Source organism: Gigantopelta aegis, chromosome 10 (genome assembly GCF_016097555.1).
Source record: "Gigantopelta aegis isolate Gae_Host chromosome 10, Gae_host_genome, whole genome shotgun sequence".
Taxonomy (NCBI): Eukaryota; Metazoa; Mollusca; class Gastropoda; order Neomphalida; family Peltospiridae; genus Gigantopelta; species Gigantopelta aegis.
The window spans coordinates 1,173,944-1,187,467 of record NC_054708.1 but is presented as its reverse complement, the minus strand read 5'-3'; the positions used below and the strand labels follow the sequence as shown (position 1 = coordinate 1,187,467).

Genomic DNA, 13,524 nt, shown 5'->3' with positions numbered 1-13,524 from the left:
TGACTGTCGTCGACTTCAGCAACAAGGACGTCGCATGCACCGTCTCCTCATGCACATTTAATATAAACTTAAACTTTTCAGCAACAAATAATTCAATGAATAAAAAAAAGAAAAACGATGATGACACAGACATTGATTGAACAGTTCTTGACATTTTTCTTTGTTGATAAAACTGGCACGCTGAAGGTTTTCTGACGTATTACGAGCAAATTAAATATTATATTGTTCGTGAATTTTAGCTATTACATTGTCTTTAAAAGGCATTTCAAAAAATATCATTAAAATTATAGGTAACTTTTCACTCGTTCTTTATTTCTGTTTATTGTTTAAATAGAACTATATTCCTATGTGTAATACTTGGTGGTTCTTTGGTCCGTGTAGTAACACAGCTGACCTAGTTGTGTAAACTTAGAAATCCCCATCATTAGCTAGCAGAGTTACAATTTCTAAATTATTATTTGGAAACAAAATTCCAATTTAGGGTATGTAAATAACATGTTAAGTATTAACCTGTGTTTGCTGCAGACAGGTATGTAAATAAGATGTTAAGTATTAACCTGTATTTGCTGCAGACAGGTATGTAAATAAGATGTTAAGTATTAACCTGTATTTAATAAAACAGGTATGTAAACAAGATGTTAAGTATTAACCTTTATTTCCTGCAGACAGGTATTTAAACGTGATGTTAAGTATTAACCTGTATTTGCTGCAGACAGGTATGTAAATAAGATGTTAAGTATTAACCTGTATTTGCTGCAGACAGGAATGTAAATAAGATGTTAAGTATTAACCTGTATTTGCTGCAGACAGGTATGTAAATAAGATGTTATGTATTAACCTTTATTACCCTCATGATGAAGATATAGCGGTGTCGTACAAATTTCGTATGCACCACCAGGTGCGTATTACAAACTGTATTTTGATTTGTCAACAGAGAACAGAGTCAATTTCGATTGGTTGGACAGCGACCTAATTAGCATAACGGGACTATTTTTTTCATTCATAATTAATGTAAGGTCAGTAACATCCCACAACTTTTACTACAAATGTCATTCACCAATTCAGCAATGTCACTAATTAAAAGTTGATGTAAACTGAACCGCGCGAGTAATATTTTAAAATAAAAAATAAAATAATGAACAGAACAATAATTAAACATATTTATTTTATTTATTATGTGGATTTTTGGTCAACAAATTGTTATTGTCAGTTGTGATTTGTGAATTCATCATTATTAAGGTCTACAACAGTCACTTTTTGGACACTTGTTTTGGCTTTGTACACAATAAATGAAACATATCCAACGTTAATTTTTTCATATGATATATTTGACAAAAGGTACTTTTTATCTTTTAAAACTTAAACTTAATATTTTGTGTAGAATTATGAAAAATAAAATAATACTGACCTTTAAACAGCGTTGTCTGCTTGTAGAAATTTAACAGGGGTCAAGGTTAGTAGACCAGTTTTTATTTTAATGTGGCGAAGCATTGTAATAATACAGCTAATTTTGAATTTGAATGACGTCACTTTGCACCTCCTTACAATAACCATAAATTAACCATGACATTTCCGTTTTAAGAATGCTGGAAAAAATCCAATGCAAAATTCCTATTTATTTATTTTTATTATTATTTGTTTTAACATTACTGATGCACCTGAATGTCTTTGAAGGAAATTCTGTTATTAAAAAATTGTACCTTTTACAAAATATGGATTTCAAGTGAAATTACAGTAAGATATGCTATATTTATTGTGTACAAAGCCAAAACAAGGGTGCGAAAAGTGACTGTCGTCAACCTTAGTTATAACTTTAGTTTTCCCACGAACTCAGCTGCTTTTGCAAGCTACATGTTTTTAATTGCAAAAACACTTGTTATTCTCTTATTGGTTGGATTTTTGGTCAACAAATTGTTATTGTCAGTTGTGATTTGTGAATTCATCATTATTAGCATAACCAGTGGCATAACGGGAACATTTGTTTCTTGGGGGCGTTTTGTTAAAATATGGAATTATGCATTAGTTTTACCCATTTTTCAGCCAATATGAAAATAAACATATATTTATGCATGTACCTTACAACTTTCTTTAAATTAAAAAAAAGAAACCCGATGGAAATTTAAGGGGAAGTACGTCTACACCACTCCGCTGAAAACGTCACGGAGAAATAGCGGAAGTACAATGGACTTTTTCTCAATGTGGCGGCACATAGTTGTGCACCGGCTAGTTATGCAAATCGACATCCTGTCTTGAAATGCAAAATTGATTGATTGATTATTAATTTTTCATAATTTGCGTGACTTAAAGGAGGGTAATAAATAAAATACCACACTCGTTTTCACTAGATATCATGTTTACGAAACGAGTGAACTCCCCAAATGTATCTGACCTCACTTTCGTTCGGTCAGATACATTTGGGAAGTTCACTCGTTTCGTAAAAATAATATCTAGCGAAAACTTGTATAGTATTCTATATTTATTTCCTGTAGACAGGTATGTAAACATGATGTTAAGTATTAACCTTTATTACATACCCATTAAATCTTACTATATAAATACAGCCCTGAATACAAAAATAAAATACACTTTTTCGTATTCAACTCAACTGCCAGAACTATGTCGTATTCAATGCTACTATTTATAGCACATGGTTACAGGGAATGCCCTTCGCGATATGTAAACAAAGTTGGTGCTTGGTTTGAATTGCCTATTAAAGCAGTTAACTGTTATGCATTTTTAAAATGCTATTTTGTGGAACATTTGAACTGAAAACAGACGAAAACGGTGACGAATATTTACAATTTAATGAGCACGGGAACACTACTCACCAACGAGCTTTTAATCCACGAATAAGGTCGACAACAGTCAGTTTTTGGATCCTTGTTTTGGCTTCATACACAATAAATAAAACATATCCAACAGTAATTTTGTAATATGATATATTTGACAAAAGGTACTTTTTATTTCTTTCATCTTTTAAAACTTAAAATTAATATTTTGTCCAAAATTATGAAAAATAAAAAATACCCACCTGTAAACAGCATTGTCTGCTTGTTATAAGAATTTGACAGGGGTCAAGGTTAGTAGACTAGTTTTCATTTTAATGTGGCAAAGCATTGTAATAATATAGTTAATTTTGAATTTAAATGACGTCAGTATTCCAATGACGTCACTTTGCATCTCTTTACAATAACCATAAACTGGGTACATGACGTTTCCTTTTTAAGGAAAAATTCCAATGCAAAATTGCTATTGATTTTTTTTTTTTTTTTTTAATGCACCTGAATGTGTTTGAACAAAATCTTGTGATTTAAAACATGTACCTTTTACGAAATATGGATTTCTAGTGAAATTACGGTAAGATATGCTATATTTATTGTGTACGAAGCCAAAACAAGGGTGCAAAAAGTAACTGTCGTTAACTTTAGCAACAATGATGTCGCATGCACCATCTCCTCAAGTAGAACATTTTGATGAACTGACAACCGGATTATTCAGTGGAGCGATGATTTATGGAGGCACATTTAATATAAACTTCAACTTTTCAGCAACAAGTAATTTCATGAACATCAATAAAAGAAACACACCGATGACGACACAGACATTGACTGAACAATTCTTGACATTTTTCTTCGTTGATAAAACTGGCGCGCTGAAGGTTTTGTGACGTATTACGAGCAAATTAAATATTCCATTGTTCGTGAATTTTAGCTATTACATTGTCTTTAAAAGGCATTTCAGACAATATCATTAAAATTATTGGTATTTTTCACTCATTCTTTCTTATTTCTGTTTATTGTTTAAATAGAACTATATTCCTATGTGTAATAATTGGTAGTTCATCGGTCCACGTAGTAACACAGCTGATCTAGTTGTGTAAATTGAGAAATCCCCATCATTAGCTAGCAGTGTTACAATTTTTTAACTATTTGGGAACAAAATTCCAATTTAGGGTATGTAATAAATACAAAACTACATACATGTGGTTTTCTGATTTCTGTATTCCACAAGTGTATTTCCTGCAATACACTTGTGGAATACAGAAATCAGAAAACCACATAATGTAGTTTTGTGTATGTATTTGATACAAACAGGTATGTAAATAAGATGTTAAGTATTAACCCTTATCCTGCCGCATTCTTTTTGCTAAATTTAAAGAATTTTCACCTGTTCTACATTTCTACTAATTTTATTAAAATCCATGGGCATTTTAACATGAAATTACACCCATATATACCATAATGATCCACCTACATAATGATAGCATTTTGTAGATGGTTATTTTATTTGTTACCATGGCAACAGGTGCAAATTTCAATATACAATTTTTTCATTAATAATTAAGAAAACATGAATAAAACACTATTTTTCTTTTAATTTAAGTGTATACTGTGATTTATTAAGCATAGTGATTGATTTAAAGAAAAAATTAAGCAGACTGCCATTTTTTTTCAGAATAATAGGGTGCAATTCACATACTGTCATCAACGCTTTTTTGTAAATTATGAAGATAATGTCCAACATTAACTATTATACATTTTTAGTAATATCATTAAAATCAGTTGACATTTCAGCATGAAATTACACACATATATACTAAGAATATCCACCTACGTAATGTTAACATTTTATAGTCAGTTTTATTATTTATGTTACCATGGCAACACCTGCAAATTTCAATATACCATATTTTCATTAATAACTATGAAAACTTTAATTAAAAACTCTTCTTTTTTAAAAATTTAAGTCTATGCTGTGATTTATTAACCATACTGGTTGATGTAAAGAAAAAATTAAGTCGACAACCGCGGTTTTTCTGAAAAATAAGGTCAGATGCGCATTCGGCTATCATCGCATTTTTGTAAATTATGAACATAATTTCCAACATTAACTATTATCTCGCCTTCATGTAAAATTCTTTAATCCCATTGGTTGTTTGCCGTTGGACAAATCCCTTATTCCCCTGTGGGCGGAGCCAAATTCTCTTATACCCCGTCTGTAATTTCCAACAGTTTCCAGCCGCCCCAGTTAATGCTAAAGCAATAATTAGATTATAAATAACATTGATAATCAACCAAGTATACATAATTAATTTTATTTTTACTATAAAATACACTATTTCAATACTTTTAAAAGCTGCAACGTTGAACTCGGCCACCTAATTACGGTCGTGGTGTTATTGTATTAATGCGCGATTAGCAACAGTTGTTGTTTTTTTTTTTTTTTTTTTTTTTTTTTTTTTTACTACATACATTTCTAATTAAAAAAAAGTGTTTTTTATTTTTTTTATTAATATCTGTTTCAGACAATTTCGTATTACAAACATTTGAAGTTAAAAACTCGTTTAACGACGGAACTATTTTTCGTCACTGGCAAGTGGTTTCGTTCGCGTCCGCGTGGTACGGCTCCGTTAATAAATTGTTAACAATTATTTTCTGGCGTTATTTTGATTATTTGGCTATATGGTTTAACATGTCGGCAAGATAAATTCGTTGTAGAAGCATCTCTCGGGGTATATGGCTTTTTATGTACCCTCTGTGTGCTCTTTTACCCCCTCGCCTTCGGCTCGGGGTAAAAGAACACACAGAGGGTACATAAAAAGCCATATACCCCTCGTGATGCTTCTACAACTTATATTATACATTTCTGGTAATATTATTAAAATCAGTTGACATTTCAGCATGAAATTACACATATATATACTAAGAATGTCCACCTACGTAACGCTAATATCTTATAGTCAATTATATTATTTATGTTACCATGGCAACACCTGCAAATTTCAATATGCCATATTTTCATTAATCACTATGAAAATTTTAATTAAAAACTAATTTTTTTTTTAATTTTAAGTCTATGCTGTGATTTATTAACCATACTGCTTGATGTAAAGAAAAAATTAAGTCGACAACCGCAGTTTTTCTAAAAAATAGGCTCAGATGCGCATTCGGCTATCAACGCATTTTTTGTAAATTATGAACATGATTTCCAACATTAACTATTATACATTTCTGGTAATATTATTAAAATCATTTGACATTTCAGCATGAAATTATACACATATATACTAAGAATATCCACCTACATAACGCTAACATTTTTAGTCAGTTATATTATTTATGTTACCATGGCAACAGCTGCAACTTTCAATATACCATTTTTTATTAATAATTATGAAAACTTTAATTTAAAATTAATATTTTGCTGTCTATGGTGTGATCTATTAACCATACTACTCGATTTAGAAAAAGAATTAAGTAGACAGACAATTTTGTTTTTGAATAATAGGGTCAAATGCACATACTACCATCAACGCATTTTTGTAACTTGTGGACATTGTGTGCAACATTACATAGACACTAAAAATATGTATACTATCTCTATCACTTTATATAGCTTTGTTAAATGACACAAGATTTTAAAAAAGGTATATGCCCTTTCACTTCCTGTCATTTTCAAATGAACATTATTAATTCTGTTACCATGGTAACCAATGCAAAAAGTGGAACCATTTCCCATATGAAATGTTTTAAATGAATTTATTTGAATACAAATCACTGTATAATGATGTAATAATAAGCTCCCAGCTGTTCAAGAGAAGTGTGAAAATTGTGAATTATGTTACCAAGGTAACCAATGCATAACAGAAAACAAATTTCTAAAAAAAATTCATTTTCAAGGACTGAAAAAACAAAACGATGTATAGTGACATAATTGTACTATGCCTGTAGAAAAGATATATGAAGCTTATTAATTCTGTTACCATGGTAACCAGTTCAAAACTATATGTTACCATGGTACCCAGATCAAAACTGTTACCATGGTAACCAATGCAAACTATTGTTACCATGGTAAGGTATGTAAAACTGGAAACTATTTGCTGTGTGCATACAACTTTTGGGTCATAAGGTCAAAAGTAAAGGACACCAGTAATCAATAATTTGAGGGTACTTGAAAACTCCAGATCATAACTGCCGCTACTAGGTGGCTATGGGGTTTGGAATCTTTTTAAATTGGACACTGCATTTCATGTACAAACTTTAAGCAGCAGCTATCTTACTATAATCATTCTAAAAATTATTAAAATGTATCCATTCATTCCCAAGATTTTAGGGTACATAATTTTACCCTTCATACCCTCTGGCAGAAACCCTGGACACTGATATTAGAATAATAGAAATAGTAAAAAGTATTTTATGCATTTCCGTAATTTATTGTGACACAAGATACTTGCAATAGTGCTTCACACGGTCACAATTGTAAAAAAAAAAGAAAGTAAAATGTCCATTCACCTAAAAATGTTTTAAACCCAAAGAAACAAACATCAACATGTGAGCCCTAATTAAATATGTACCGTATACATAATGTGTATCAAGTGTTGAACACTTATGCATGATACAAAATAGATCTAAATGGTCACCTGAGTAAATTGCTGACCACAACTACCAAACACATGGAGTGTGGGGCACCCATTTTCCTTGGGGGATTAAAATGACCAAATTTATGGTTTTGGGTTTTCCAAATAAATTTGGTTGGAAATGGTCTAGTATTTCTGAAGACATAATAGTTTAAATGCATTTATCTATATGATAGATGGTTTAATGAATTTGTCTCCTACCTGAGGGGAGGGGGGACAGGGGACACAACATTAACGAAATTCGCAAAATTTATATTTTTATGGTATTCCTGGACACGACAATTGGCTTAATTTTCCCCTATCTGTGCCCCACCCTTAGGAGATGGGTAGAATGACCAAATTCACAAGGAAATGGGTCACGGATATGCAATTTCTATATAACTATTGTGAACTCCATCCCCACCTAGGGGACATTCACAAGTTATATACACTGGTCTTTATATATTATTTGAATACTATCCAGGTATAGCATTTCGGGCAAATGAGCTGGCCTAAAACCTTTTTACGATGTATTTCCATCATTTTACTCTGACACAATATTAGTTGTAATCCATGTAAAAATATGTAGTGATTCATTTGCAACCCTATATAGCAACTCTAGGATTTAAACAATGAACCAATGAGCATGGAAGGTGCAAGACACCATTTTGCGGTCATTTTTGGGAGGTTACATACTTAAAACATCAGTATCAATAAACTATTTTTCTATTATTTTAACACCCCCCCCCCCCCCCCCCCCACAATGCATTCCTCCCACACCAGGGGCGGGATGCAGCCCAGTGGTAAAGCGCAGTTGATTTGGGATTGATTCCCATCGGCAGGCTCACTGGGCTATTTCTCATTCCAGCCAGTGCTCCATGACTGATATATCAAAGGCCGTGGTATGTACTATCCTGTCTTTGGGATGGTGTATATAAAAGATGCCTTGCTACTAATGGAAAAATGTAGGGTTTTTTTTCTCTAAGACTACTAGTATGTCAAAATTAACAAATGTTTGACATCCAATAGCCGATGATTAATAAATCAGTGTGCTCTAGTAGTGTTGTTAAATAAAAAATAAAAGACATACACCATTGCCTCTACCCGTTAGCTGAGGCCCTGCTGTTTGGCAGTAAAGCTAATATGAATAATTGTTGTTATCCAGATTCAGGGATTTTCGTTCAACTCTGGCAGAGAAATCTGCCTGCAACCCAAACAAAAATGAGAGCCCATACGCTTAGGCCTATGCCCAGGGCCGTAGCTAGGATTTTTTTGTTTGGGGGGGGAGGGGGGGCAACTGAGTAGTTAATAGTCTAAAATGGTTAAGAAGACAATTTTCTTTAAGTTACTATAATGCTTTCCGGATTCCCCACCCACCCACCCTAGCTACGGCCCTGATGCCACTTCAATTTTTATGTACTAATCATAAGCGTACGAGATCCCGTTTTGTTTTGTAGGGGTGGGAGAGGGAGAAGGGCAGGCTAATTTGTGCCCAAATTAAACGAAAATATCACCAACTAAAAAACTACATTTATTAGTTTTAGCGTTACTGCCAGCCAGCTATATATAATATAGGGTTTCAAACGAAGCACTACACACTAGCATTGTGAGAGAAATGTTGGAACTACTAGTACATTATGAAAAGGTTTCAGGCCAGCTCAATTTGCCCGAATGTCTCTGTCGTATTCGCCCGAAATTTAGATTTTGGTAGTAATACATTTATCAAAATACAATAGATCCAACACAACTGCAGTTTACCTCATGATGATTAATTTATCTTTATAACATTTGCAGATGTATGTGCAGGGAATGGGTCGCCTGCCCCCCCCCCACCCCACCCACCCCCTTTCCGGTCCCTGCTCGAGCAGATTAAAAAACCAAAACCAAATTCAATACATATCCCCTATAAACTTCGCTCTCCAGACGCCCCTACCTAAAATCCCAGCACACATGCCTGATTTTTTAAAAATTGTCATCCACCATACAAACATAATTACAAAACATTCACTGCTTATATACGCTAACTTATTCATAAAAAGCCATGAACGGCGCCTCCCACCCCCCCCACACACACACACACAATCCTTGGCTCCGCGACTGGTACAGGTTTTAATCTATTTCAATAATAAAACAAAAAACTGGTGGCGCCACATAATTATGTGTGACACGCAACGAGAATGTTTTGTGATTGGTTATTGAAAATAATGTAGGTCAAGGTATTCCCCAGACTAGTTCAGAAGATATTCTTAACTTATTGTTTGTAATTCATTTTTAAAAAATGAAAACAAATATATATCCACTCAGTAGTGATTAATACCAATGTGAATGTAATATGTCATGTTGAAAAGGAAAAAGGAAAAACTGGCAGAAAAACAACACACAACAAAACAACGACGAACACTGAGCACATGTACGTATTCGATCATATAGTCGACGTAACTGTTCAAGCAAACATACATGTAGCTAGTTAGAATATCGTCTGCTGTAATATAAGTAACCACGTTGTAATTATTAATGAAAACAAGTTAGCAGCACATGCAAGCAATGTATACTACTGCTGTCAAATTGTATTTGGGAGAAATGTGCTGTCACATGACCTGTTGTTTATAAATAGAAATAGGGAAATGGTGCTTTTCGATGACTGTTTATGCCGTCGGAGTACAACTATTTGATTGTGTTTGTACCTTTTTTTAGGCATTAAAAGCTTGTTCTATTTTAATGCAACTGTCATAATGTAGTTCATATATAATAGTATATTATGACAACTTTGTAGAGATAAAAGAAACCGCTACCAAAAAACAAGAAACCATAACAAACAATAGCACGCGCCATTTGACAGGTATTTAAAAAAAAAAAAAAACATAAGATGTACAACAACAATTTAGCAAATATTTGGATATGTCATTCTAAGACTATTTATTGACATTTTCTTACTTTGTTTTTGACAAAAATGTCAACAATTAATTTAGAAAACGATTTTTAAATGAAAACAATGCAAAGTGATGTCATTGTGATGACGCTTGATGGGGTTAACCTGTATTTCCTGCAGACAGGTATGTAAATAAGATGTTACGTATTAACCTGTATTTGCTGTATATCTGGTGGTAAATGAGATGTTAAGTATTAACCTGTATTGGCTGTATATCTGGTGGTAAATAAGATGTTAAATATTAACCTGTATTTGCTGCAGACAGGTATGTAAATAAGATGTTAAGTATTAACCTGTATTTAATACAAACAGGTATGTATATAAGATGTTAAGTATTAACCTGTATTTCCTGCAGACAGGTGTGTAAATAAGATGTTAAGTATTAACCTGTATTTGCTGCAGACAGGTATGTAAATAAGATGTTAAGTATTAACCTTTATTTGATACAAACAGGTATGTAAATGTGATGTTAAGTATTCACCTGTATTTGCTGCAGACAGGTATGTAAATAAGATGTTAAGTATTAACCTGTATTTGCTGTATATCTGGTGGTAAATGAGATGTTAAGTATTAACCTGTATTTGCTGTATACCTGGTGGTAAATAAGATGTTAAGTATTAACCTGTATTTCCTGCAGACAGGTATGTAAATAAGATGTTAAGTATTAACCTGTATTTGCTGCAGACAGGTATGTAAATGACATGTTAAGTATTAACCTGTATTTGCTGCAGACAGGTATGTAAATAAGATGTTAAGTATTAACCTGTATTTCCTGCAGACAGGTATGTAAATGAGATGTTAAGTATTAACCTGTATTTGCTGTATATCTGGTGGTAAATAAGATGTTACATATTAACCTGTATTTGATACAAACAGGTATGTAAATGTGATGTTAAGTATTAACCTGTATTTCCTGCAGACAGGTATGTAAATGAGATGTTAAGTATTAACCTGTATTTGCTGCAGACAGGTATTTAAATAAGATGTTAAGTATTAACCTGTATTTGCTGTATACTGTAAAACGGGTAATATTCGCGTGGGTGTAATTTTCGCGTTTTTCGCGATTTTAATTTGACCGCGAAAATTTAATATTAATACTAGTATCATCTTTTAACACAAACAAAAATAAGGTTAACACATTTCATTTACTCACAAATTTGTTTCAAAAATTAAAATCAACACTGGTAAGTATCGAATCAATAGCTGCAAGAATAAAAATTAAAAAAAGTCCAAATCAGTACTACTACTACTACTTCCGGTAGCAGCTGTATACACGTTTTTCTTACTTCGTATTATTTTCTAGAAGACCAGCTTGACGAAAGCAACTCACAAGCATGTCCCTCTTTAAAGCAACCCGTTCCTGAACATGAATTAACCATCTGGCATGAATGGGTTTCATGTTGCTCGTTCGCAAATCAACAGAGATTTTTGAAAAGTCAACCTCGCCTTCGGCATCTTCAATTTCAGAAATCTGGTTAGTCACTTCATTTGCGTACCAGTTTTGAAAACATTGTTTCAGTTCGTCTTTGTAATCCTTATTCACTGACAGATCAAGTGGTTGTAGTCTGTCTGTACAACATGCTGGTACAAAGACACATTTGATGTAGTTCAAATGTAGTTTGTTCAACATCGTTTTGTCCTGGTGCGCTCTAAAAACGTAAAAAATTGACAAACCTTTTTGGTCACTTGGCAAGCCTAGCTGTTTCCGCTTGTTCTCCATAAATGGAACGATGATAGTATCCACATATCGGATCATAGACTCCCGTTACTCCAATGATTTTCCGTGTGATGAATGTCCCATTCGTCAGGAAACTCGACTGTAGGGTGACAGTGTTGCATTTTCCCACTATATAGTATCTGTGTGTGGGGGGGGGGGGGGGGGGGGGGGGGAGGGAGAGAGAAACTCGCCCGTCATTGACACAGCCAGTAAAGACGTGATTTGACGTTTGTCGTCGATGCCGGTGATTGTCACTTGTTTACTGCACTTCTCTTCCATGGTCCACTCTCCACCTGGAACCAAATTTACACCCGTCTGGTCCCAGTTGATGATCATCTCATTGGGAATGTTGTGCTCCTTTCGGCAGTCATTCACTCTGGTTAAAAACGTGGACTTTATGCTATCAAAGTCATCTGGAAGTTTCTTCGAATCTTTGGTTCCCTTTCTTTTGACAAATCCCATTCTATCAAGAATTGATTTGGCCAGGGTTACTTTCACATTAACATGGCCTCCATACTTCTGCAGTCGGTTTCTGTCGAACTTTGTCACAATGCCTTCAATGCCACCCATAACAGTTCTTGAATTTACAATTCCACCTGATAAACGAACTTTACGTATCCAGTCCTGTACTTTTCCATCTAGTTTTTCACCCAACATTGGTGGTGGACCACGTTTTCCTTTGGATAGTGTCGATATCGGCATGCCATAATTAGCCTGTTTCATCTTCCGTAGGTAAGCCGATTTGATTCACCGGACTGTGCTTTCATTAATATTTTTTGCCAGTGTCCCCGACAGTTTTTTGGCAGCTTTTGTTGGTCCAATATCTATGGCTAGTTTAGCAATTTTTGCTCTCTGTTCTGCATCGTACATTTCATTGTCACCACGTTTTCTTTTTCGATTTGTTACAGAGTTTAACTTATCAACTGCATCATTTGCGGCCTGTGTACACTGAACACCTTCAATCATTGAACACATTAAGGGGTCGGGTAAATCAACAGTTTCAGGCTTAGTAGCATTTTTTTTTAACCAATGTAGAAATGAACCTGCCATATTAACGTAACAGAACTTTTGTGAAGACTGAAACTAAAATATTTTTTAACAAACATTTTCTAAGTCAATTTTGTATATTAATTCGTAAGTAAACGTTTAGAAATTAGTACATCCTGCTAGTTTTATCTGACCAATCGAAATGACTGACTCATTCCAATGTCTTGACATAAGCCTAATTCGTTGGTAGTTTTGAGAATGTGTGTACACAAACAAAATAGGTGAGACGTTTTCAACAACAGAAATTTATTAATTAGAACACTTACGGGAGAGTTGATTAATCCACATTCGAGATTACAGTCATTCATTGTGCATGAGCCAAGCGGCCATCTCGAGATAAAATGCATGTGATTGTACCACTTGGTTATTGGTCAAATACTATTAGGCTAAGTCAGTCACAGTTCTTTTATCTTTGTGGATTAAAAAGTATGCAGT

General features: G+C 33.7%; 1 protein-coding gene across 1 annotated transcript in view; it reads right to left on the bottom strand.

Moving 5' to 3' along the window:
- LOC121382821 (CDK5 regulatory subunit-associated protein 2-like) overlaps nucleotides 1-13,524 on the bottom strand; it is a 56,439-nt gene that overhangs the window by 10,386 nt on the left and 32,529 nt on the right. The gene's annotated exons all lie outside the window — the stretch shown is intronic.